A 24,475-nucleotide genomic window follows, 5' to 3' on the forward strand; every position below is an offset into this window, starting at 1 on the left:
AGCCAAGATTCCGTCTGGGCGCATATATTCCCTAACCCCTCAGGAGGACGTGATTTTAAAGGAATATATTGACAAATCCTTGAGTACTGGCTTTATTCGTCCTTCTCGCTCACCTGCTGCCTCACCCATGTTCTTTGTCCCTAAGAAGGAGGGGGACCTGCGTCCTTGCATCGATTATCGTGCTTTAAATGCCATCACGATCAGGAATCAATATCCGATACCTCTGATTTCAGTCTTATTGGACCAATTGGGTGCAGCCAAGGTATTCACTAAATTGGATTTGAGGGGGGCCTACAATCTCGTACGGATTCGCAAAGGTGACGAGTGGAAGACGGCCTTCAAAACCAAATATGGCCTCTTCGAATACTGTGTTATGCCCTTTGGCCTGTGTAACGCTCCAGCGACCTTTCAATACTTTATCAACGACGTGTTTCATGACATGCTAGACCAATATGTAGTCGTATACTTAGACGACATCTTGATCTACTCTCCTTCAGTTGACACTCACGTCATCCATGTATCTAACGTTTTGCAACGTTTAAGGGAGAACCATTTGTATGCCAAGTTGGACAAATGCAAGTTTCATGAAACCGAGGTGGAGTTCCTAGGCTATGACATCACTAGCCGGGGAGTGCAGATGAGCCAGTCCAAGATTGCCGCGATATTGGAGTGGCCTTGTCCTAATACCTTGAAGGCTCTGCAATCCTTTTTAGGCTTTGCGAATTTCTATCGGCGGTTTATCCAAGACTTCTCAGCCATTGCCTCTCCACTCACTAAACTAACCAGCACCAAATGTGTGTTCAAATGGAACAAGGACGCTCAACGGGCCTTTGAGACCTTAAAGTCTGCCTTTACCACGGCCCCCGTCCTTCAACATCCGGATCCGTCTTTGCCTTTCATTGTAGAAGCAGATGCGTCAGATGTTGCACTGGGAGCTATCCTGTCCCAGCTTTGCCCGGAGTCTACTGGTTTACATCCTGTTGCGTATCACTCCAGAAAACTCACCTCTTACGAGAGGAACTATACGATCACCGAACGGGAATTGTTAGCAGTGAGGGACGCCTTTATGGTATGGAGACATCATCTTTTGGGGTCCTCCGAACCGGTTCGAGTATATACTGATCATCGAAACCTCTTGGCACTGCAATCGGTGAAGTGTACCACGGCGCGTCATGCCAGGTGGCATGAATTCTTTGCCATGTTCAACTTCACTATTACCTATCGCCCCGGTTCCCTGAACTCGAAGGCGGATGCTCTTTCCCGCATCCATGGAGTCCCCGAACCATCCGAGCTTAAGGGCGCTCTTCTACTGCCCAATCAAGTGGTGTGTGGGTGTACCTTACGCCCCTCTCTGAAAACAAGGATCCAAGACTGGGTGAGAACCAACCCCTCCGAGATTGCTGGTCTGGGATTGGAGATCATCCATACATTGCCTTATAAGAAGGATAAGATATATGTACCTGATGCCGACACGAGACACACAGCCATACAATGGTGTCACGATTCAGCGATAGCTGCACATCCAGGTACTGGGAAAACTCTTGACCTTTTGAGAAGGTGGTGCTGGTGGCCCTCTATGTCACGCGACGTTAGGGAATACATCGTTTCTTGTGCCACTTGTGCACAGTGCAAACATCAACCGGGCAAACCTGTGGGCCTACTTCAACCCATGCCTATACCAGAGAGACCTTGGCTTATGGTTTCTATGGATTTCGTAGTAGAGCTTCCAGTGGTCGACGGCTACGACACTATATGGGTGGTCGTGGACTATTTCACTAAATCAGCCTTGTTCGTACCCTGCCAGGGGATTCCTTCTGCTCCGGTGTTGGCGGAACTGTTCTTGAAGAACGTCTACCGAAGATTCGGTCTGCCCTCCATTCTCGTTACGGACCGGGGACCACAGTTCACTTCTCGTTTTTGGAGAGCAGTAACTTCAACGTTGGGTATAGACGGCAGGTACTCCAGTGCATACCATCCACAAACCGATGGGCAAACTGAAAGGCTTAATGCCACCATGGAGCAGTATCTACGATGTCTTACCCACCAACGCCAAGATACGTGGGTTTCCGTTCTTCCTCTGGCGGAGTTCGCCTACAATAACTCTATGCATACAGCAACAGGTGTTTCTCTGTATTTTGCCCTGTATGGCCAACACCCCCGTTCTTTGCCCAGTATTGCTGATTGGCCGTTACACAATCCGGCTGCCTCTGGTTGTCTTAGGAATCTATCCGATACCCACACTATGGTCAAGAATCAGCTGTTACTGGCCCAGTCTCGTACTAAGTCTTCTGCTGATGCACATCGCTCCCCGGCTCCTAGCTACCGACCGGGGATGAAGGTCTGGCTGTCCACAAGGAACCTACGTTTGACTGGTCGACAAGCCCTGTTGCCGCGGTTTGTGGGTCCCTACAGCATCCTGCAGGTTATTAACCCTGCTGCCCTCCGATTGGCCCTTCCTGCTAAGTGGAAGGTACACCCGGTATTCCATGTCTCTCTAGTGAAACCATGCCACCCATCTACCAGACTACCTGCTCGTCCCCCGCCAGTTAAGGTGCGCGGGTTTGATGAATTCGAGGTGGGTGCGATCTTAGATAGCAAGGTTCGAAGGGGCAGGCGACTCTATCTGGTCGATTGGAAGGGCTATGGTCCCGAAGACCGTACGTGGGAACCTGCGATAAACATCCATGCTCCGGCCCTTCTGTCTCATTTCTGGTCTGCTCGGGGGGTGAGACCCCCTTTGAGGGAGGATACTGTCATGTACAGGCGTGCAAGCAGGGCTAAGCAACGGATGCATGGCCCTTTAAGAACACTACGACCAGGTGCTTGGAAGTTGGCATGGCAACGCTGGCGTCCTCTTGGCGTTTCCCACGGTCGACGCTGGGAGCCGCGGAACGCTGTCATGTGACCTCTCCTTCTTAGTCTCCGCCTTCACTTCGTATCGGTGCTTCTGATTGCGAGTGGTGGCCCCTCGTACCTAGCTCATTGTATCCTGCTCCCTTGAAATCCGGTCTCTGGAACCCTTTCCCCCCCCCCGCTTCCTCCTGTATACCTGATTGCCTCGTTTCCTCGACCCGGACCGTTACCTGGCCTTGATTTTGGACTGCTTGGTTCTCGTCTACTGCCTGCATCGTTCTTCGACCTCGGACTGCATACGGACTTCTTGCCTTCGCCCTTCTGTTGTGGTTGCTCTTCGTTTTTGTCTTCTGGATCCTCACTCACCTGGACTGCGTGTGGTCAATATTGTGGAACTTTTGGAAACTTCGAAATTTGGATTCTTGACCTTGGAACACTTGGAGTTTTGGATTGTTGAACTTTGGAACTTTTCGAACTTGCGACGCACTCTAACAAGTGTGCCTTAGGCGTCCTCGTGCCGGCGGGATAGGTGGTTGGGTTTTCTTGGACTGGGCATCGTGGACTTCGGAGTTCCTTCCCTTCCCTGTCCCATCTGGTTCTCCCCGGTGTTGATCCGCATAAAACACGGTAAGCCATAGTCTCATAGGGGAAAGGGGGTGGTTATCAGAATTTTGTGGAACGTATTGCAATTTGTCACTATTTTTCGGGTCTTGTTCAGAAGGGCGGTTGGTTATACTTTCTGTATTGTGTTAACTCCTCACTTGCAGATCCAACGCCTGTCCTCGACTACCCGTACCACCCATACTCTGCATTTTCAACTCCTGCGGCACGTGTCTACTTCTGGGTCATCTGGATCTCATCAGGTATCATTTCTTTCCTCTGATTGATCGCTCTGGCTGTCCATTTCTGGAGCCAGAGGGTTCCATCAGGTGGAAGAATTCTTCGGCTACACGACGTGGGCAACTGGATTCTGACACAATGGACCATGAACCAGGCCGGTGGGTGGTAATACAATATTTATTTATTTGAAATTCAAAAGAAAATCACACAGTTTGAATAATGGGCAGCACTCACCAATTGGCTGATAATTACAATGTAAACAAATGAAATTGGTTGACGTTCTACAAGAACACATCCAAAGCACAAATTAATAGGAACACTTTTTCTCTTCGGGTAGAAAGCACCCGAGTTAAGATTTCCCCCTGCAATGCTCCCTCAAACCCCAATTAATCGCATTTTGGGTGGATAGAAAGGTGCAGAAAGCAGTCAGGGATATTAGACAGCAAACAGAATCAAAATCCGACCTTCAATAACAAAATAAGAGGCAAAAACCCTTTGCAATTGCATAAAATGACACTCAGACTTGACAAAGAATTAATTTACGTGCGGTTGAATAATGAGGTAAATAAGATTTATCACAATATCATGGATGTAATATCACTAACAACTACAAGGCAAGGTATCAACAAAGAGCATACAGTACAAAAAGCAACTTGAAACTAAAAACACAGTGCAGCCAAAATCACACGTTGAAAAGTTGCATGTTTCTCTTTTGCAGATTTAAATGTCAAAATGTTTATTTATTTTTTTAACGGGTGAAATATAGAGAATCGGAATGCCGATTTTACGCTGGGTGGTAGATGCACATCACAGGGATAGTATACAAATGAAAGAGTGACTCTAGCTGAACAACTGGATGAGATTTTCAATGTTGAAGGAGATTTGGTTTTGGGAAAATAAAAGCAGTTAACAGAGAAAATCGATTTAGAAAGAAAGGACAAGTTTTACTTAAACTAGATTATCAAGAAGATAGTGCTGCCCATGAGACAGGTATAGCGGCCGTCTTAACCCACGTCAAACTGTGTGTCTCTTTATGTGGAAATTAATTAAATTATTCAAAATATGACTAAGGACTTACGCAAGACAGAAATGAATGGGAGAATTATGCTAACACTAGAAAATCAAGGAACAGAATATAGAGAGGATTCAGACTATATTTACCAAGTTATCAGAGTATGGATGGGATTACTTAAAAGATGGAACCAAGACAAGGTATCAAGTTGGGTATACTATGGGCCTCATTATGACCGAGGCGCTAATGGGTTAACAGCGCCGTAAAAGGCTGCGGCGCCGTTAACCTATTAGCGCCTAATTACGAGGTCCCTTTGCGGGACCCAACCTTACCGGCTGGTTTTACCAGCTGTTAAAGTAGGGACCCGCAAAGGGACCTTGGTGCTAACTACGGTGCCGCAATTTGCGGCACCGTACTTAGCGCCTTCCCCATTCCCATTGAGCCCTATGGGGCAAAAATGGGAATGAGGAAGGGCCGTGGAGGAAGGGGGAATTACTGCCCCACCAACCTTGTAATGGGGTGGTAATTCCCCCTTTCTCCATGGCGGAGTCGGTAACTTACCGGCATGGACCATGGTGCTAATAGCACCATGGTCTTCTGCCAGGGTCGTAATGAGGCCCTATGTGTTGCTAGAGGATTGAGTAATACTCAGAATCAGCGCTTAAGTTTGGGATTTGGGACAGCCAACCGGTTTTCTGGACTCAAAGGATCTGGTTACAACAGCCTGTACAAGGCAAAAGTCATTAGAAATTGACATATGCCCAGAGAGCTAGGGTTTCTTTTTCAGGGTTTCTTTTTGACACTGTGTAGCCAAAAGTCAAGCGTTTTTCCGTACGGCTGAAAGTGAAATCTCTGGTGATTTCCCAGATCATGCCTGCACAGACATGTTATTCAGTGATAATGCTTTCTTTTGCTTGGAACACAATCTGAATATATATGGGCACAGTCAGATCTCCCTGGATCAGAATTGTATAAAATTTGAATAGATGAAAAATATCATCATGGTGCCATCATTTTGAATGCCAAATATTGCCTTTTTCAAGGGGAAATATGGAGCTAGCAGCAAAGCAGCGCTGCTTTTCGATTTTCCTCTTGGGTGAATCTAAGAAAACACACTGGGAGACTTTCTCAGTGTGCTCCCTGTTCCATCTTGGTGCTCAAAGGAGCCAGTGCAGCCATTTTGCTGGTAACTGCTGAAGTGCAGCTTGGTGATGGGGGAAATCTGCTGAGTGGGTAAATGTACCCCAAAAATTTCCCCCAACTCTCCTGCAACATCTTGTTGAGGGAGAGTAGGGCAAAGTGAGGTTCATCAGGTCAAGTCCCTCTTCCATTGAAGACTGGTATGCCACAATCCTCCAGTCTTTTTTGTGGTGTGGAGCAACACCCCCCGCTTTTCCCTTGGTCTTTCTTTGTGATCCCCGGGGAAGCCCTCCTTGGTCTATGAAGGGGCAGAACCGGTACAAATCTAGTGACTAAATCAGAACCGGTTACTACATTTTCCCACTTCCCGGAAGGTGGTTGACAGCAGTGGGACACACATACATCACAATAATTATAGTACGCAGACAATAACCACAAATAATCCCTCACAAGACACAGATAGTTATGGCTGTTTACTAGAATGTTTGGTAATCCCTTTTGCACTGACAATGAAGAAAACTACTCCCTGTTAGACAGATCTACCTATGAACCTACCTGTTCCCTCCTGGTTCTTCTTTTTCTTGTTCTCATTCTCCAGATGTCTCCTGTATTTGACCTTCTCTTTGCTCCTCAGTCAGCTGTAAAGTGTGCCTACGGTGACCACTCTTTAACGGATTAATATGGACCCATTTCTCTTCTGTCAGCTCTCCTTTGAGATGCAGATTCTGTAGGTGACAGGTGGGATTTTATCTACAATTTTGAAAGGTCTGCACGAGAGAGATATTTGCTCCTTGGTCTGGTTCTTTTGGAAATTTTACATTGTTTTTAAGTCATATTGAGTCTGCATCCCCTGTGCAGATTCCGCTGAGTGTGCACAAATGCATGTTGAAGGTATTTTCTTAGATTCTCAACATACTCATGTATTGTGGAAGTGTTTATCAGTGTCTGCTCTTGTGTCCTGTAGAGAAGATGCTATGGAGCACCATCGTTCGTCCAGTCATTAGCTCAAATGAAGACATCTTGGTCGGAGAAGATGGTGTAGATCTGATGGCCATCAGGACAAGTGGTAATCAGATGTCCCAATTTGGCCCAGAATCTGCCACAAACATTTTTAGAATGCTCAGAATTGTTTTATTGTACCTCTCAGCTCCCCCACTAGAGGACAGCGGGATGCGATGTGAAGTTTCCTTTTTACCCCAAGTATCTCCCACATCTTTGTCATGACTTTGTTGTTGAAGTGACTTACTCAGTCTGACTCAATCCTTTGGGTTAGGCCAAAACACAAGAAGATGTGGTTGATCATCAGGGCAGCTGTTGTTTCTGCCTTGCAATTTGGGGCCGGGACACATTCCAACCATTTGGTAAACAAGTATGTTACTGTTAACATGTACTTGTTCCCTCTAGAGGAGCGAATCATGGGCGCAATGAAATCTATTTGTAAATCTGACCAAGGCACTGTCATCCCCCTATTCTGGAGGGGAGCTCGGTGTGTGAGTGAGGTTGGCTGATTTTGTGCACACACAAGACACCCTTTCAAATATTGGTCAAGACCCATGTGTGGTCAGAATGCAACCTCCCGTAAAATTTCCAGAGTAGTGTGAAACCCCTGCTGACCAGCTGTGGCTTTGTCATGAGTGTGACTTAGCATCAGGCTTCGGTATGCGGTATATACCACACACTAGTCATAACCAGAGATGGATCTCCTTACCAACAAATCATCTTGGATTCAGAAAATTTTGGGACACTTCAACACCCTGAGGTCCTCTTTCCCAATGTAATCGGTATCCGTCAGAAGAAAAGTTCTCAGCGTCGTCAATGTGTTGATAACATTTTCCAATAATCGGATCCCCTTTTTGTACAATGAATAAATCAGCATGTGAGGTCTCTTTACTCCATTGGCAGCTGAGAGCTCTTTGTGAGCATTTGTCCGGGACCTAGTGACACCAGTGACATGGATTTCCCTCAACAGGGACTCGATCTCAAGGAGATCCTCCTGGGTGGCTCTGGTTTTGGCCAGCAGATCAAATAGGTAATTTCCAGTTTTGTCTGGCCCCTCTATTCTGGAATGACCCTTAATCTTCTTCCAAAAGATGGTCCTCCCATTAGAGCTGACCAGATCATCAATATTTTGTATTAGCTTGTGATGTTTAAGCGGTTTGTTATTAGCACAGAGCATGCCTCTGGTTTTCCAATTAACCAGGTGCTCCACAAACCCGTTCCGGACATAATCTGAATCAGTGATTATGACCAGTTTGTGGAGTTGGTGTTGGGCGGCCGTGAGGATGGCCTGATAAACTGCCATCAACTCTGGCACCTGACTACTGCTGGGACCGATTTTGTACCCAGCGTAGGGCTCCCAGGCTTCATTCACCCAGGCATTCCCCATGCCGGCCACCAGTTCCTTTTCTCCATTGTTGTCAACATGGTAGGAGCACCTGTCCACATAAATTGTGGGCATTCCCTGGTACTTGTCTTCTTCATGGACTTTGTGTGGGGAATTCAGGTACGCCTCCATGTTGTCCTGGGTTTAAAGACTTTCATCCTCGAGACAGTTTTCTCTGGCACAATCATGCAAGTCAGCCAGACCATATCTGAACTCCACAGCCTTTCATTGACAGAATCCAGGAAGTAATTCTGGAATTACTCACATTTCCGGCCGGGATTCTGTCAATTTGGAGGTATTGCAAAGGCTGGTGTGGAGTCTCCACTGTCATGTGTTCCCGCTGTATGAATGGGCAGTCATTTTTCAGTGCCCACACTGTTGCCAGAAGTGCCTTCTCACAATCGTTGAATTTTTCCTCCACGGAGGATAAAGTCTTGCTTGCATAGGAGATTACTTTATTGACCTTGTCATGCTTTGTATATAATACTGCTGTCAAGCATGTATTCGAGAACCCTGTCTCCAAGAAGAACTCCTTGTTTTTGACAGGGTAAACTAGACATGGCGCTTGTGAGAGACTTCTTTTGAGTTGTTTTACTGCCTCAGCTTGTTCTGGACCCCACTCCCACTTGACCCCCATTCAACAGATGGATCAGGGGTCTTGTGATCTCTGCGTAATCCTCAATGAACTTCCTACTGTAGTTAGTCAGTATAAAAAGGCTTCTTAGTTCATGCATAGTTGTAGGGTCTTTGAGTTTTAGGAGTGCTTCCACTTTCTTCTCCTGGGGACAGAGACCCTCAGGGGTTATTTCATGTCCCAAGAAGTTGACACGGGTTATGCACCACTGTGCCTTTTGGAAGGACAGTTTTGGTCTGGCAACCGTCAACTGGGTCAGAAAATAACGGATTTCCGCTATGTGTTCCTCCACAGTTGAGCTTTTTATCAGGACATCATCCACGTAGGCCAGGTTACCCCTTTCACCCAAGTCAGGCATGGCCTTATGTAGGAAGATGTTGAATTTGTTGCTGGAGTTTATGAATCCAAAGGGAGTCTGGGTCCACGTGTACTGCTGCCCCCGAAGATAAAGGCAAGCTTGTATTGGTCCTCCCACGATCCAGTAGCCATTTGTCAGGTCAATGGCAGTGTATGCCTTTGACCTCTGGATTGGGCTAACCCTTGGTCAATGTAGGGGAGAGGCCATCGGGACATGTGGACCCGTTTATTTATATCACTAAGGTCTGCGCAGAGTCTCCATTGGCAATTTGGTTTTAAAATCCCCAGCACCAGATTATTAAAGGTGCTGTGGACTGGACGAATTACCCCACGGGACTCAATGTTTTTGATTATTTCTGTCAGGTACTCCATGGATGTGAGAGGCAAGCGATAGTGTTTCATAAACACAGGGGTCATTCCAGGGTCCATGGGAATTGTTGTAGTATGGATCTCGGTGTGACAACAGTCGTACAAGTCCACAGCAAAGATTTCTTTAAAATCTAAGAACACCTGCTTCAACTTTTGCTTTTGCTCCAGAGTCTCAGAGGCATCAGCTAGGTTGACCCGCTCTTCAACCATTTGCCTGAAGCCTGGAAAGACTTTGGGTTTTTCTATCTCAGCGGCCTACTCCAATTGAGTGAAGAGGTATCTGCTTATAGAATTGACCTGAACAGAGTGTTTCAGGTAGGAGAGGCAGTCATTGTGGACCGGAAATATCACCTCATCCTGCCTGATGTCACAGGTCACCTCTTCCTCCCCGTAAAGGCAGGAAGAGTACACCAGGAAATTCCCCCCTTGCCAGGTGAAGATCCTGTCCGGTGGTATGTCATTGTCACTGTCATTGTCAAAGCAGTCATTGGGGATTGGTCCTATCAGTTTGTTTCCTAGATCCATGGAAAAATGTCGATCAGCAACCGCCATTCCAATAATGGTGCCTGCAACCAGAGTGGTACTCCTAGGGTCGCTGTTATCCATCAATATTGGAATGGTGTTGTGTTCTACATTGACTAATGGTATTGGGTTTAACCCCAACACCTGCTGTTGGAGATGGGCATTGAGGTGTACATATGCGTCAGGATTTTTTAGTTTCTGTCCTCTTTTGATTTTTTATTAAAGTGGGAATTGTTGGGTCTGTCCTGGGATGGTGACCTCCTCTCCAATTTGAACTTCAACCGCATGCGGCAGAAATTGGGCTGACCAAAATGCTTTTTTCAGAATGATCAAAGCCCATGGGATTGCCCCCTATTCAGGACCAGGCCTTGTAATTAATCAGGTCCAAATTTATTGCAAATCGATTGAGAATGTCACTGCCTAAATAGAATGAAACAGGGACATCTCGCACGACCGAACAATTATGTTCTATGCTTTTGTTACCTATGGAAATATTTAGCATACACCTGCTAAGCAGGAGATGTTTGGAATTGGGAGTTTCCAGGCCCATCTCCCACTTGTTGATCTATTTAAATGTGGGAATGGCTGGATCTTTTGGGAGTTTTCTGAACATGGCTTCGCTGATGAAGCTCTTTCCGTTGTTCACGCACACACAGGCGAGAACACACTCCTTCCCCTCATTTAACTGAATAGGGAGGAAGAACTGTTATCTAATTTTCTGAATGTCAGCTAAACATTGAGCTGGTTTTTCATCACTTTTGACTATAGAATTGGGATTTTCAGATGGCGAATCAGTATACAATTTCAAAGTATTTTCTTCCAGTGTGGAATGCCTCTCAAAACTGGAAGGAAGGTTGATTTTCAGGAATGGAGAGGAGTTCCCATCACCAGTTTCTTGTAGTACAGCAATTACTGTCACATCAGGTATTTGATTATTCTGGAAATTAAACTCAATATGATCAGATTTTAGTTCCACCATGTGGCATGTGCCATTTAAGGTAACATGGTTGACACTCTGTTTTAATTGTATTCTCCTGTTAGTCTGAGTCCAGAGTACCTTGTTCACACAGCCTATTAGAGGGGACAACCTGCACAGGATGTCATTCCCTAGTAGACAGGGTGTTCCGTCTGGAGTCACGACTATGACTGGGTGTTTCACCTTGTGTCACCCAATTTTTGTTTCCAAATCTGCAGTCCCCTCGACAGGAATTTAATTCCTGTCGAAGTTCTGGAGTTTTTCCAGGAAGAGTGGTGAGAGGAATCTGGTGTCTCTCCCCCTTCCTGAATTTAGCTGCTCAAAGGCCCTTTTTGACAGAAGAGTCGCTTGGGATCCAGTATCCACCAGTGCAGAAAATGCATATTGCCCTTGCACTTGCACTGGGGCATAAAATCTCCCCATATCTCCTCAAGCAGACACAGGTAATGAGCATTTTGAGCAAGTTGGGTGGTCGATTTCTCTGAGTCTGGGAATCTGTAATAGAAATGTTGCATTCTGAGATAGAAGGGATTTCCGATTCCCCTTTTTCCCATAGCTCTGTGCTGCCCCCTTTTACCTGGGGGCAGTCACTAGGACCAGTTTGTGGGGAGGATCCCTCCTTTACTATTTCTTTCTCAGAATGGCAATTCTGGGGTTCAGGGATGGGTGACTCTGAATCAGCCCCCACACCCACTCAGTCTTCATTCAGACCTCTTGGGAACCATTTGTCTATATGAATTCCCTCGTCCCTGAAGGAGAAGATTTTTTCCCAGAATCCTCTAAATATTCTTCCCCTTCAAACTGGAGGGCACTAACTTCCTCCAAAAAATGGGCCTTCTGGATGTCTTTATATCTCCTACCCACCCTCTGTTCCCTGGGTTGCAGATTTTCGGGGGTAAGAGATTTTAGTTCCGGTTGCAGGGCATCCAGGGGCTTTTCACGGGTGGTGAAGGAAGCTTTACACCCCCCTCCTCCCTGTGCCTCATCCTCGGGAACCGGTGAATTATCGGGGTTCTCTCCCTGCCATTGTTCTGGGGTGCCAGACACTTGGTTTGAGGGGTTCTGAGCTGCCACGTTCATCTGATGGTTCTTCTGAGTCCTCAACATGAGATCCAGCTCCTGTGTGAGGTTCTGGACCAGGCACTCCAGTTGGGACACCCATTCTGGCTGGAATGGGGGTCTTTGTTCATACCTAGGGGGTTCACGGGAAGGGTAACTGTCTCTTCTCCTGGAGTACCCTGAGTACTGGGAATTTTGGTAACCCTCCACCCTTGGCCTCCCCTCTCTGGTACAGGGGTCTTTGTTCATACCTAGGGGGGTCACGGGAAGGGTAACTGTCTCTTCTCCCAGAGTACCCTGGGTACTGGGGATTTTGTTAACCCTTCACCCTTGGCCTCCCCTCTCCCGGATTGGGTAGTCTGGGCCCCTGAAATCGGGAAAAGAAAGGAGGGTTGTCCTGCGGGTTGGGGTTTTGTGGATACCAGGGAAAGAAGCTTAAGCCAGGATTTGGGGGATTACTGCCCTCCTGAGGGAAGTGAGGGCAGTACTTACCTGGTTGGATCCCCCCTTGGGCTAGGGGAGTCCATACATACCCCAAGATAGATTGGTTTCCCTTGTCTCTGGGACTTATGTAATCAGGAGAGTTTTGGTTCCCATTGGAGAGATTACCTCCCTGACTGCCACCTGTTACTGATTGGTTAGAAAGCCTTCTTTGCCTCTGAATTGTCTGGTTTTGGGTAGGTGCATTTTTAGCCCTCCCCCCACATTTCTAGGTCCAAAATGGGGGCAACCTTCACCTTTGCCACCTTAGCAGCAGCGGGGGTGTTGGTTGGTTTGGTTTTTTCTACCACATTTATATTTCCGGCAGGGTTTTGGACCTCATATATCCGGGTAGCCTGCTCTATTACCCAGTCCAGAGATCTTTTATCATGGAAATCCCTCACCAACTGGGTCATGATGCATTTTGGAAGCACATGAAAGTAGGTAGTTATAAACTCTCTGCTATCCGTGCGCACCCTCCTGGTGGTTTGTGCAAAGGTGCGTTTTAGCTCCTGCACAAATTCTCATGGGGTCTGATCTCCGCATTGTAAATTGTAGACTGCTTTGCGAGCCTCTTGGGGATTTGTGTAGGCGGAAAAAAGTGCTTCCAGATGGCTGCCTTGTAGGTGGACCATCTTGAATGGTTTTGGTCTTCCAGTCCAGCAAAGAATCTGGAGTACTCCGTAGAGAATGTCCATTTAGCATAATCTATGCTGTTCTGGCTATCTTTTATATGAAAAGTGTCCATCATTTGTTCATAGAGTTCCAAATGCTCCCAAACAGAATAGTTTGTGTGTTTATTGTACGGTGTTGTGAAATTCATAATAGCCTTGATCTGCCTAATGGGGTCTTTCACCAGTGCTCTCTTTTGTTTATGTGCCTTCTTTTTCCGTGTCACCTGATTCCATTTGCCCTCAGACTGAGAGGTGCTACTGTTTGAGGACCCCTCATGCTCTTCTAGGCACTCCCTGATTCTGTGAGCTTGGGAGGGGCTCGTAGAATGGTGGGGCCTAGTTTCTTCCAGGGTTGGCGGAGGGTTCTCCCCACTGGCCTGAATGGGTGGAGGTCTTCAGAATGATCTTTTGGGGCCTCATTTCCTGCTGTTTTTCTGAAAATTGAGCAAGGTTGTTCCTTTGGAGATAGTATTTCTGCAGATCTAATTCCCTGAGTCTCCTCATAGGAGGCTTCCTTGTCAGAGACATCAACCATAATATTTGTGTATCTATACAGGAACACCTGCCCCTCAATTTCTGGGGTGCGCTGACCTGTCAGCACCATTATGCTAGGCCTATTTAATTCTGAAAACCACATGGTTTCTGGCTCATGTGAACCAGTAGACATGAAGTCAGCAGTGTACAAAGTATTAAATGGGTTTGAATCCCCTAGTACAGAGGTCATCATACTATGATCAGGGGTTGCCCTGTCCCTCACTACTTTTTCAGGGTCCCTCCAGTTTGGATTAAATCTAGCATACTCTTTCTCCAACCTTGCCAGTTTCTCCTTCTCAGCCCCATCCCTCTTGATAATAGGCAAAGATCTGAGCCTTTTGCTCGGCTATCAGGGCTTTATTGGCCTCTATGACCCGCTCTTGAGCTGCCACTTGCTGGTGGAGCCCATCTTTCTCCTCACAGAGGGCCTAATTATCTTTATGTGCTGCCTGTATAGTTTGGCAACACTGAGCCAATTTTTGTTGCAGGAGATTCACCTAGGGACGTCATTTCACCAAAATGCCAGGGGTAGCAGAAGTGGCATCACACGACTCTTGATCCCCTGATGACATCACAGGAAGTGATATCATTTGACCCCACCCCAAAGTGATATCACGGGAAGCGATGGAACACAACCCTTCACCCATTGACAAAACAGGAAGTGGCATCACATAGCATTGTACACTACGAAAAATATGGTTACGATATTACTATAATGTGATGTACATTTCATACAAGAATGGCTCGCCAAATGTATCATTAAGATCAGTGTATGTAGGCCCGTATTACCAAATTACTGTTAATGCAAGCAGACGTCCATGACCAAATGGTAATGATATGTTATTATATAGCACTTATGCTTAAGCGCTTTATATAGAAAAAATATACATCCAATATCACCCATCCTGTGTTGGTAAACATTTATCGACCTCAGAAGGATGAAAGGCTGAGTTGAGGTGTTTAAGAACAGACTAAATCAGTGACTCACCCCCTGAAGTGTGCCTGCAATAAACCTTTAATGAGTCTAGAAATTATTTTATAGAATTCCAGAAAGACACATTATTTGGTATTCCTATTCTTTCTTATTTAGGGTCAGTGCTGAAAGTGTTAGACTTGTGACACTCCTGTTCTTATTTTTCTTCTTTTTTTAAGGGGCCTGAACAAGAAAGCCAGCCACTCCAGAAGTAAAGAGCCACATGGTGCTGGCCACAGCCCAGGAGCTTGCATTACAAAAATTGCACACAAAAAATCCCTTTTTTTAAGTGGTTGCAAGGGAGACCACAGAGGTAGCAAGGGAGACCTCAGAGGTCGCAATTGCAACCTCTGGTGACCCCTAAATGACGTCCCTGGATTTACCTCCTGAGCTTGTGCATTTTTTAGTTTGGGTGTTTTCTTCCAGAGCACCTTCTACCCATCTGGTGTGCTCCAATAACTTTTCGTATTCTATTTTGAGTTTGTTTAGTTGAGGCCCAACTCTCTTTCCTGTAAATCTGTTTTTAGGTTGCTTACTTCCTGACATGGGGCATTTTTCTCCTGATTTAGGGTGCCCCTCCGTTCCGTCAGGTCATCCCTTTGTTGCTTGATAGCATTTAATTTCTGGTGTTCTTGATCAAAACTCCAAGTTGGAGTTCTTTACTGATTCATTTGTTATTCTCCTCTACCAACTCTTTGATCTGATTTTATAAAATAACTATCGGCACTGCGCAGACTCTATTATATTTTTTTGTTGATTTAACTTCTGTTGACTCTCTGCCAGAGAGTCAACTTTTTCCTGACACTCTACTTTCAATACATTCAATTGGGCCTCTTGGTCTGAAATATTCTTTCGCTGTAGGGCCAAGTCCTCTTTTATCTGTTTAATATAGTGTTTAACTTGGACCTCAGAATCTTGGCCCTTTTGCATTTTTTGATCCGCTAATTTTAGCTCAGTCTGGATTTGAGTTCAGATTGATTTTGCGCAAGAGTTCTATTTTCTTCATGCTTTTTCCGCATCACTGCCATATGGAGATACGTGTAGACTGTGATTCTGACAATTTTAGTCTGCTCCTCTTTAATTTTCGGAGTAATGTACAACTCGCTCAAAGCTTGATGTAATAGTCCACCGTCCTGTCACATGTCCATGTCCATGGCGGTGACCTGTTGCATCATTTCTTCTAGCCAGACTTTCTCATCTTGCTGTTCCCATTCCCCTCAGACAAATAATGTGTGCAGAAGGTGCTCCCTAGCCATGTTGATCTCTACTGTGGCCATTTTGGAAAGTGTTCTTTCTTTATTAACTTATTTATGTGAGAGTAATCTGTATTCTGTTGCTCTTTGTCTATTTTGGGGTTGATTTGGCTTTAATTTTATACACACGCCGGGGATTTATGATCTTTGTTTTGGGAGGCGCTTCTACAGCATAACCAAGTGTTCCAACCACACAAAGTATCACTACCTTGAAGGTTAGACTGCTGTGTTAAGTTGGGTGAATACACAAACCCAATTCCTGGCACGAACCCCCAATTTGTTAAGGATTCCATTCGGGAGTCATACACCGGACCAGGACTCTTGCCCTTAGCCTATGATGTAGCGCTCAATTAGAATACTTTTTATGTGTTTTCTGCGAATTCACATTGAACTGGCACCCAACCCGTCTCACAGCCCATTTTACAAATATCCCGGGTCACAATGGACCATCAACCAGGCCGGTGGATGGAAATACAATATTTATTTATTTGAAATCACACAGTTTGAATATTGGGCAGCAATCATCAATGGGGTGATAATTACAATGTAAACAAATGGAATACACTCGGTTGACCTTCTACAAGAACACATCCAAAGCACAAATGAATAGGAGCACTTTATCTCTTCTGGTAGATAGCACCCAAGTTAAGATTTCTCCCTGCAATGCTCCCTCAAACCCCAATTAATCGAATTTTGAGTGGATAGAAAGGCGCAGCAAGGAGTCAGGGATATTAAACAGAATCGAAATCCGACCTTCCCTCACAAAATAAGAGGCAAAACCTATTGCAATTGCATAAAATGACACTTGGAATTGGTATATAATGAATTTACGTGTGGTGGAATAATGAGGTAAATATGATTTATCACAGTACCAGGGATGTAATATCACTAGCAACCTCAAGGCAAGGTATCAACAAAGAGCATACAGTTCAAAAAGCAACTTGGAAGTAAAAATACAGTGCAGCCAAAATCACACATTGCACAGTTGCATTTTTCTCTTTTGCAGTTTTAAATGTCAAAACGGTTTTTAAAAGAACAGTGAAATATACAGATTTGGAATGCGGTTTTTAGGCTGAGTGGTAGATGCACATTACAGGGATAATATAAAAATGAAAGAGTGACTCTAGCTGAATAACTGGATGAGATTTTCAATGTGGAAGGAGATTCGGTTTTGGGAAAATAAAAGCAGTTAACAGAGAAAATCGGTTTAGAAAGAAAGGACATGATTTACTTAAACTAGATTATCAAGAAGATAGCACTGCCCATGAAACAGGTTAAGCGGCCGTCTTAACCCCCTTCACGCCTCGTGTCTCTTTATGTGGAAATTAATTAAATTATTCAAAATATGACTAAGGACTTAAGCAAGACAGAAATGAATGGAAGAATAGCCCTAACACCAGAAAATCATGGAACAGAATGCATAGAGAATTCAGACTATCTTCACCAAGTTATCAGGGTATGGATGGGATTACTTAGAATGTGGAACCAAGACAAGGTATCAAGTTGGGGTATACTCTGTGTTTTTATGGGATGGGGCAATACTCACAATCAGCACTTCAGCCAACCGGGTTTCTGGACTCAAAGGATATGGTCATCCGGCAGACTCTCCTGGCAAAAGACAGATGGGCTAAGGTCTGGTCACGGCACAGCGACACCTCAGCTGGATGAGGTGGGTAAGCAGGGCAAGCAGGCGGCACTGGAGAATCCCAAAGTGGGCTCAGCCACCTTTACCCTTTCTCTCTGAATTTAGTGGGATTTTGTTATGGAGTTTAGTGCTGAAGGGTGGTTCTGCCTGGATAGGAAGGCCTGGATCAACTATCCCTTTTCTGGCAGTGGGGTCTGGAATCTGCAGGGTGAATCTGGAATGCCTGGATATGCAGAATGCACAGAAGCTGGAAAATTCATAACGGAGTCCCCTTGTCTCTGTCATCCTCAACCTTTATAAGGTGGGTGACATCACAGGATTTATTGTGGGCGCAGGCTTTCGCTGGACATGCCACTAAACAACTGGATTGGTCAGGGTCTATTATAACCGCCTTCCTGTCAGCAGGTTGGATTTTTAGAGACATGACATCAGCTTTATGATGTGGGTGCACTATGCCCTGTTACTTACCGCTAGTTGAACAGGTCGGGCATTGCTCGACCTTTGGACACTAGGGTAGAGGGAGCAGCTCTGGTAAGCCTTCAGTCTAAGCTGGTATGTTCAAGATATTGAACTCTCCAGAACCAGACCTCCTCAACCTGAGGAGCTCTTTAATGCAACACACCCAATGAATTGGTTACCCAAAAGAGCGGAGATACCCACACCGCTATATCAAGCTGTGGAAAAAGGAAACACTGTAACAAGGCAATGATTGGGTAACACAACACAAGTACGGTGTTTGCAAGAGAGAACAATACCTGAAAAGGGGGCTTGATAAGGCTTGGTAAAGGTATCAAGTAGAGTAGTCGAGAGGCAACTACTAAGAAAAGAGAAAAAGAAAAATGTTGGGTTAACCTTAATTATGCCCGTACAGAATCCCAAAATGTACAGAATATAGTTGGACAGCTTACCCTAATAGGAGAGAGTTAGGAAATTCAACGTCAGGATAAAATAAGAAATAGGTAATTAGTATTAGTAATTAGTATGGGTACTACCCCGAACGGCACGAGGGACGCAACTAGTTCCGGGGTGGTGCATTGGTTCAGGATAGCGTTCAGGTGCACAGTAATCACTATGATGTTGAAGTATTCCAGTTAAGTTGATCCAAAGGAAAGCAGGGCAGGCACAGTAACTCGAATCTCAATCCTGAGAAAAATGCCCAAGCCACGAATATACAACAGTACTGACAAAGGAGATAGATAAAGAAAGAACAGTCTTACTTTAGGGATGAAAGGCAGCAGCTCTTCTTAGGCAGCAATGAAACGCGATGAATAGAGGTTTCTGGGCGGCTGGGAGTTCACAGCACAGCTTGCACAAGGCTGGAAGGGATTGCAGTGATAAGGAAATACACCGCGGAGCCAGCGAAAGGGAAGTGTAGGATGGGGCCCGGAGGCAAGGGGTTTGGCAGACGGACAAGACCACTGTCGAAGAAGCTGAGTCGACAAATCCAAGGAACAGGCAAAGAAGGGTCGATGAAGGAAATCCAAGGTCAATATACAGATCAGCACAAGGTAAGTAAGTCCGCTAATTAGAAGCAGCGTTCTGGTCTCCGCGGGCTTCTTTTGAACACCTCTGAGGTGTAGGGGGGCGGAGCCTATCCCACCGTAAACGTGACAGTGAAGTCACATGACTTCCACGGAATCGGGACTGTGAGAATGGGAGTCCCCGTCTCCATGGTAACCTCCAGCGTTGCCATACGGCGGAGGCACTGAGGCGAGGGGATTTCGTAACATGCCCAGACCCTCCCAAGGTTATGGTACATTTTTACAGTTATGGCGCTTTTGAAACTTACATAGGCAAATTGCATATTTCATACAGAGCATGGTTTTCTCACTCCCAGATCCGTACGACATTGTTTTGCCCTTCTAATAGTTTTTCGCGATTTTCTGTGAGAAATATTCGACCTAAAATTCTAGAACTTTATACATGTATACCTATTATCATAAGGCATGTTAGTATTGAATTTTAAGGGGCACCAGATACACTTTCCTCAGAATATACACTTTCCCATCATTTCAGTCCCCAACATGCTAGAGAAGGCTTAATTTAAAGCCACCAAAATTCCATTTAAACTGTAGCACTTTTACATTACTGCATTGTCCTGTTATAAAATTAACAGTTTTTAAAGTGTATTCATTAAATAGTCTTTTGAGCCAAATGGGCAGCATCGTCTCCCAAATAAGGGCAAAACTTCCAAGGCTGTTCTGGAGCTAGCTTTGAAGCCCCCCACTTGAAGTTGCGGGGACGTGTTAGTCAAAAAGTAACACGTAGGTGTCCCAGAAATCCATTGTAGCAGACTGGAGCACAGACACAAAGTCTGATGAGCGTGTGAGATGCATCCTCCTGGACCATTCATTGGGGGAAGGCCACTCCAGTTGTCAGCACCCAAATGTCCTTTTAAACTGAGCAGGAAACCTGCCTTGCTGGTTCCCCAGTGCATCCAATGTATTGAATTATTTATTTTATTTTGTTTGGTTCTGCATCAGAAGCAAGTCTGTTTGAAATAAAACATTATATTAGATTTTACCCAAACCCCCCTTAAATTTCTAGGCAAGGACAGGGCCTTATTCAACACTGCACTTTCAAACAGGCATTTTTTCTTGTTCGCAAAAGCACATTTTGACACGTGATGAATTCTGTTGGGATGTCTCATTCAAATTCGGTTTCTCTCCCATCTGGATTCCAGCATTGTTTGCAGCCCTAGCCAATTTCCTTTACACACCAGTCTATACAAGACAAAGGTCCATTGACATTGACATATGCACAGAGAGCTAGGGTTTCTTTTTCAGGGTTTATGTTTGACACTGTAGCCAAAAGTCACGTGTTTTTCCGTACGGATGAATGTAAAGTCTCTGGGGATTTCCCAGATCATGCTTGACACAGCCTGTCATTCAGTGATAATGCTCTATTTTGCTTGGAGCACAATCTGAATATGTATGGGCACAGCCAGATCTCCCTGGATCAGAACTATGTAAAGTTTGAAAAGATCAAAAATAGCATCAGGGCGCCATCATTTTAAATGCCAAATATTTCCTTTTTCAAGGGGAAATATGGAGCTAGCAGCAAAGCAGCGCTGCCTTTCGATTTTCCTCTTGGGTGTATATAAGAAAACCCACTGACAGCTTTTATCAGTGAGCTCCCTGTCCCATCTTGCCCAATAGGTGCTTTGCAAGACAGTGTAGCCATCATTTTGTAGCTGCAAAACAAAGTTTTGATGCGAGGCAATGGTGCTGAAAGGAGCCAGCGCAGCCATTTTGCTGGTAACTGCTGAAGTGCAGCTTGGCGATGGCAGGGAATTCTGCTGAGTGGGTAAATGTACCCCACAAAAGGTTTTGCACTGTAGAATGGTGTGTTGCTAACATTTTAATATGTTGGCAGGTGCTTTGACAAGCAGTTCCTGAAATGCAGGCTAATGAATGTCGTTGTAGTCCAGTGTAGATGTGCACATGGCAGGAGGCCATGAATTTGTTTTTTTTAGTTTAACATAGTGATTGTGGAATTGTAGTAAACATTGGAACGACGGCACACATTGCATATTGAGCGGCATCCGATTTGACACTGGACAACGTGTGTGTAGAAAAGGAACATTTGGATGAAAGTATATTGGTGAAGATTGTTCTATTAAGGATTCTTTTGCCATTATGGTGTCTGCTTCTACGTCATTGCGTCTTCCATTAATGTTTATGGCAATTTGGTGTTTTTGTTGTTGCTTATAAGCTTCTTCATTGAATTATGTTTCTATGGTACTGGTGTGAAACCATATACATACAAATAATTTAGACTTGTTATCTATGTTCACATTGTGCATGTTTAGAAGTTATTTCTTTAGCTTTTAAAATGAATTTAGTTAGTGGTTTCATACGGTTTAAAACTAATATAAAGGATGTTCTTTTTTGTTTGAAAGCATAGACAATCAGAGCTTCAAGTATCAGTTTTCTTTGGTAATTTTTAAATGAGGAACATGACTTTTCAGATCTTTTTATGATATTGATGAGAACTCTGCACTGGGAACTTTTTTGTAAAATTGATTTTTGGAATGTTTTACTGTGGCTACATTGACATTGCTAGATACAGTTTCAGGTTCATTTTCAGTTGTGATGTGTGTACTACATATTTGTTTACTTTTCTTTTTTGAAGGAGGAACAATACTTGTATGTGTTCTATAAATTGTATTCAGGCAGGGTGAGTATATGACTTTCCCTTCTTTTTATCTGCTCAATCTTTTCTTTGTTTTCAATGGAGCTGAGTTTTAGGAGGCATTGTTTTGTATCTCTTAGAGAAAAGACAGTGTGTACTTTAATGTTGCAGAAGGGTTCTGTGGGTGTGATTGTACAGGGATGAGGAAGAGTCGTGTATGGGTTATGATGTGGATACATATTGGGTACTGGGGAAAGGAAGAGGGGTGTTGGAGTGGTGATATAGTTTAGAGTTGTACAGTAGGATGTGGAAGAGTACTGTATGCATAAAGGGAGCTATGCAGTAAAACATTTGGAGAGGAAGAGGTTGTAGACCTTTGGTGTACTTGTTTGAGAAATAGGGATTTGGGATTAATGCAAAATATTGTGATTTCAATAATTGCAAGAGGAAGAGTCAAATTGAGCAAGCAATGCATTGGCAGTAGTTAAGGCACATGAGGGAGAGTAGTGTAATTATAAACACTTAGGTTAATGTTTGCCATTGGGATGAGGAACAAGGACATTGGAGTAATAATATAGAGTAGAATTGCGCATTGGGATGTGGAAGAGGAAAGTATAAATAATGGGATGTATGGAGTAAAACATGTGTAGAGGAAGAGGTTGTAGACTTATGGTGTAGTGGTGTGAGGAAGAGGGATATGGAGGTAATGCAAAATGATGTGAATTCATTATTAGTATGAGGAAAATGGGAAAAGGAGCAAGTAATACATGGCTGTTAGTTAAGTCACATGAGGGATAGTGTTGTTCATATAAACATACAAGTAAATGTTGGATACTGAGATGAGGAAGAGGGATGTTGGAGTATAATATAGTATAGTTGTGCAGCACAATGTACAGGAGGAATATCTAGATAATGGGAGGAATGGAGTAATACATGTGTAGGGAATGAGGTTGTAGACATCTGGTGTAGTGCTGTAAGACAGAGAGAGGTGGGCATAATGCAAATATTGAGATTTGAGTATGGTATGCGGAAGGGGAAACACGGGATTGAATGGATTGTTGTTAGTGAAGTCACATGAAGGAGAGTGTTGTATGCATAAACAGGTAGGTTAATGTTGGATACTGGGATGAGCAAGAGGGGTGTTGGAGTAAAAATATAGATCAGAAAAGTGCAGCAGGATAAGGGAAGAGGCATGAATAGATAACGGGAGGGATAGAGTGATGTGGAAGAGGGATGTTTAGATAATGGGAGGTATGGAGTGACAGATTTGTAGAAGAAGTTGCAGACCTCTATTGTCGTGGCATGAGGTGCAGGGATGTGGAGATAATGCACAATAATGTGATTTGGGTAATGGTCAGAGGAAGGGGAAATACAGACATTGATGGATTATTGTTAGTGAAGGTACATGATGGAGAATGTAAGAATAAAGATGTATATTAATGTTAGGTGGGTTGAGGAAGAAGGTTGTTTAAGAAAGAAGAGACAAAGATATGCATAGGTGATAGGAGGTGTCGTACAACAAGGTTTGTAGAGTGAGAGGTTTTAGAATTGTGGGGTGTTAGGTAAATTATATCAATTGTAATTGGAAAGTGGTTTATCAAAGAAGTATGTGATGTTGATGGGGATTTTGTGATACATTATTTGTAGTGGTATTTAGCGAGTGGTGGTGTTATTGAATAAGGAGTATGACAAATCAAAGGAATTTGTCTTTAGTCCCCAGGAGTGAGCCCCCCTGTGAGGCGAGGCATGTGAGCCCACTCCACAACACCCTCTCTAGGGGTCGAGGCAAGTGGGAACTCACCAGAAGTTATTACGCCTTAGGGGTCAAGGACACTTGTTCCCATGAGGAACTACCTAAAGCAATGTACTCTGTGGTCTACATGAGATGCTCCAAAATACCAAAAACCTTTAAACACCAAGACTGGGATGAAGAAAAGCTTAATAGATCTCTATTATTGAATAGGAAAAGAACATGTTAGTTTAAATTGAGATATCAAATCCACTGGGATAAGCCTTGAAGCCTGTGAGTTTCAAACACGCTTGATGCAAAAGAGCGGGATGCCAGAGCCACAATGCAACCACAGTGCAAGAATACAAAAGGGCAGGAACCCGGAGGAAGGTGGTGGCAAGACCCCAAAGCAGGATCCATGGTGGACAGCCAGACCACACACCATCAATGATACTATTGCAAGTAGAGAGTCACAGGGTGCCCGGTCACTCATCGGAAAACACTGAGACACCAAGAGGAGAAGAGAGACCACGAGGAGGAAAGGGCAGACAAAGACAAGGCACAGGCAGTCTGGGACAAGAGAGAAGGTCCCTGGGTAACAAGGCTCCTGAAGATATTCTCCCACACAGTCGAAGGTAATGGGGAGAATGGGAATAACAAGAGACTCCAAGTGAATCATTATGCAGTGCAAGCAACTCATCTCAGAAGTCATGAGACAACATTAACCTGAAAACAAATGAACCTATGATGTTGTGAGACAAGAGAAAGAATTACAAAACATCTGAATACTGAGAGAGAAGAACAGTCAGTACTTTAAGTGGGGCGGGGCTAGCTGGGGCAGAGCCCCGGCAGTCTCCAGAACAGGCTCCCAATCTGGGGCCCTTCCGGGGCCCACCCTGACTAGCCCT

The sequence above is a fragment of the Ambystoma mexicanum genome, chromosome 2q (genome assembly GCF_040938575.1).
Source record: "Ambystoma mexicanum isolate Mex_15411 chromosome 2q, UKY_AmexF1_1, whole genome shotgun sequence".
In the NCBI taxonomy this organism is placed as follows: domain Eukaryota; kingdom Metazoa; phylum Chordata; class Amphibia; order Caudata; family Ambystomatidae; genus Ambystoma; species Ambystoma mexicanum.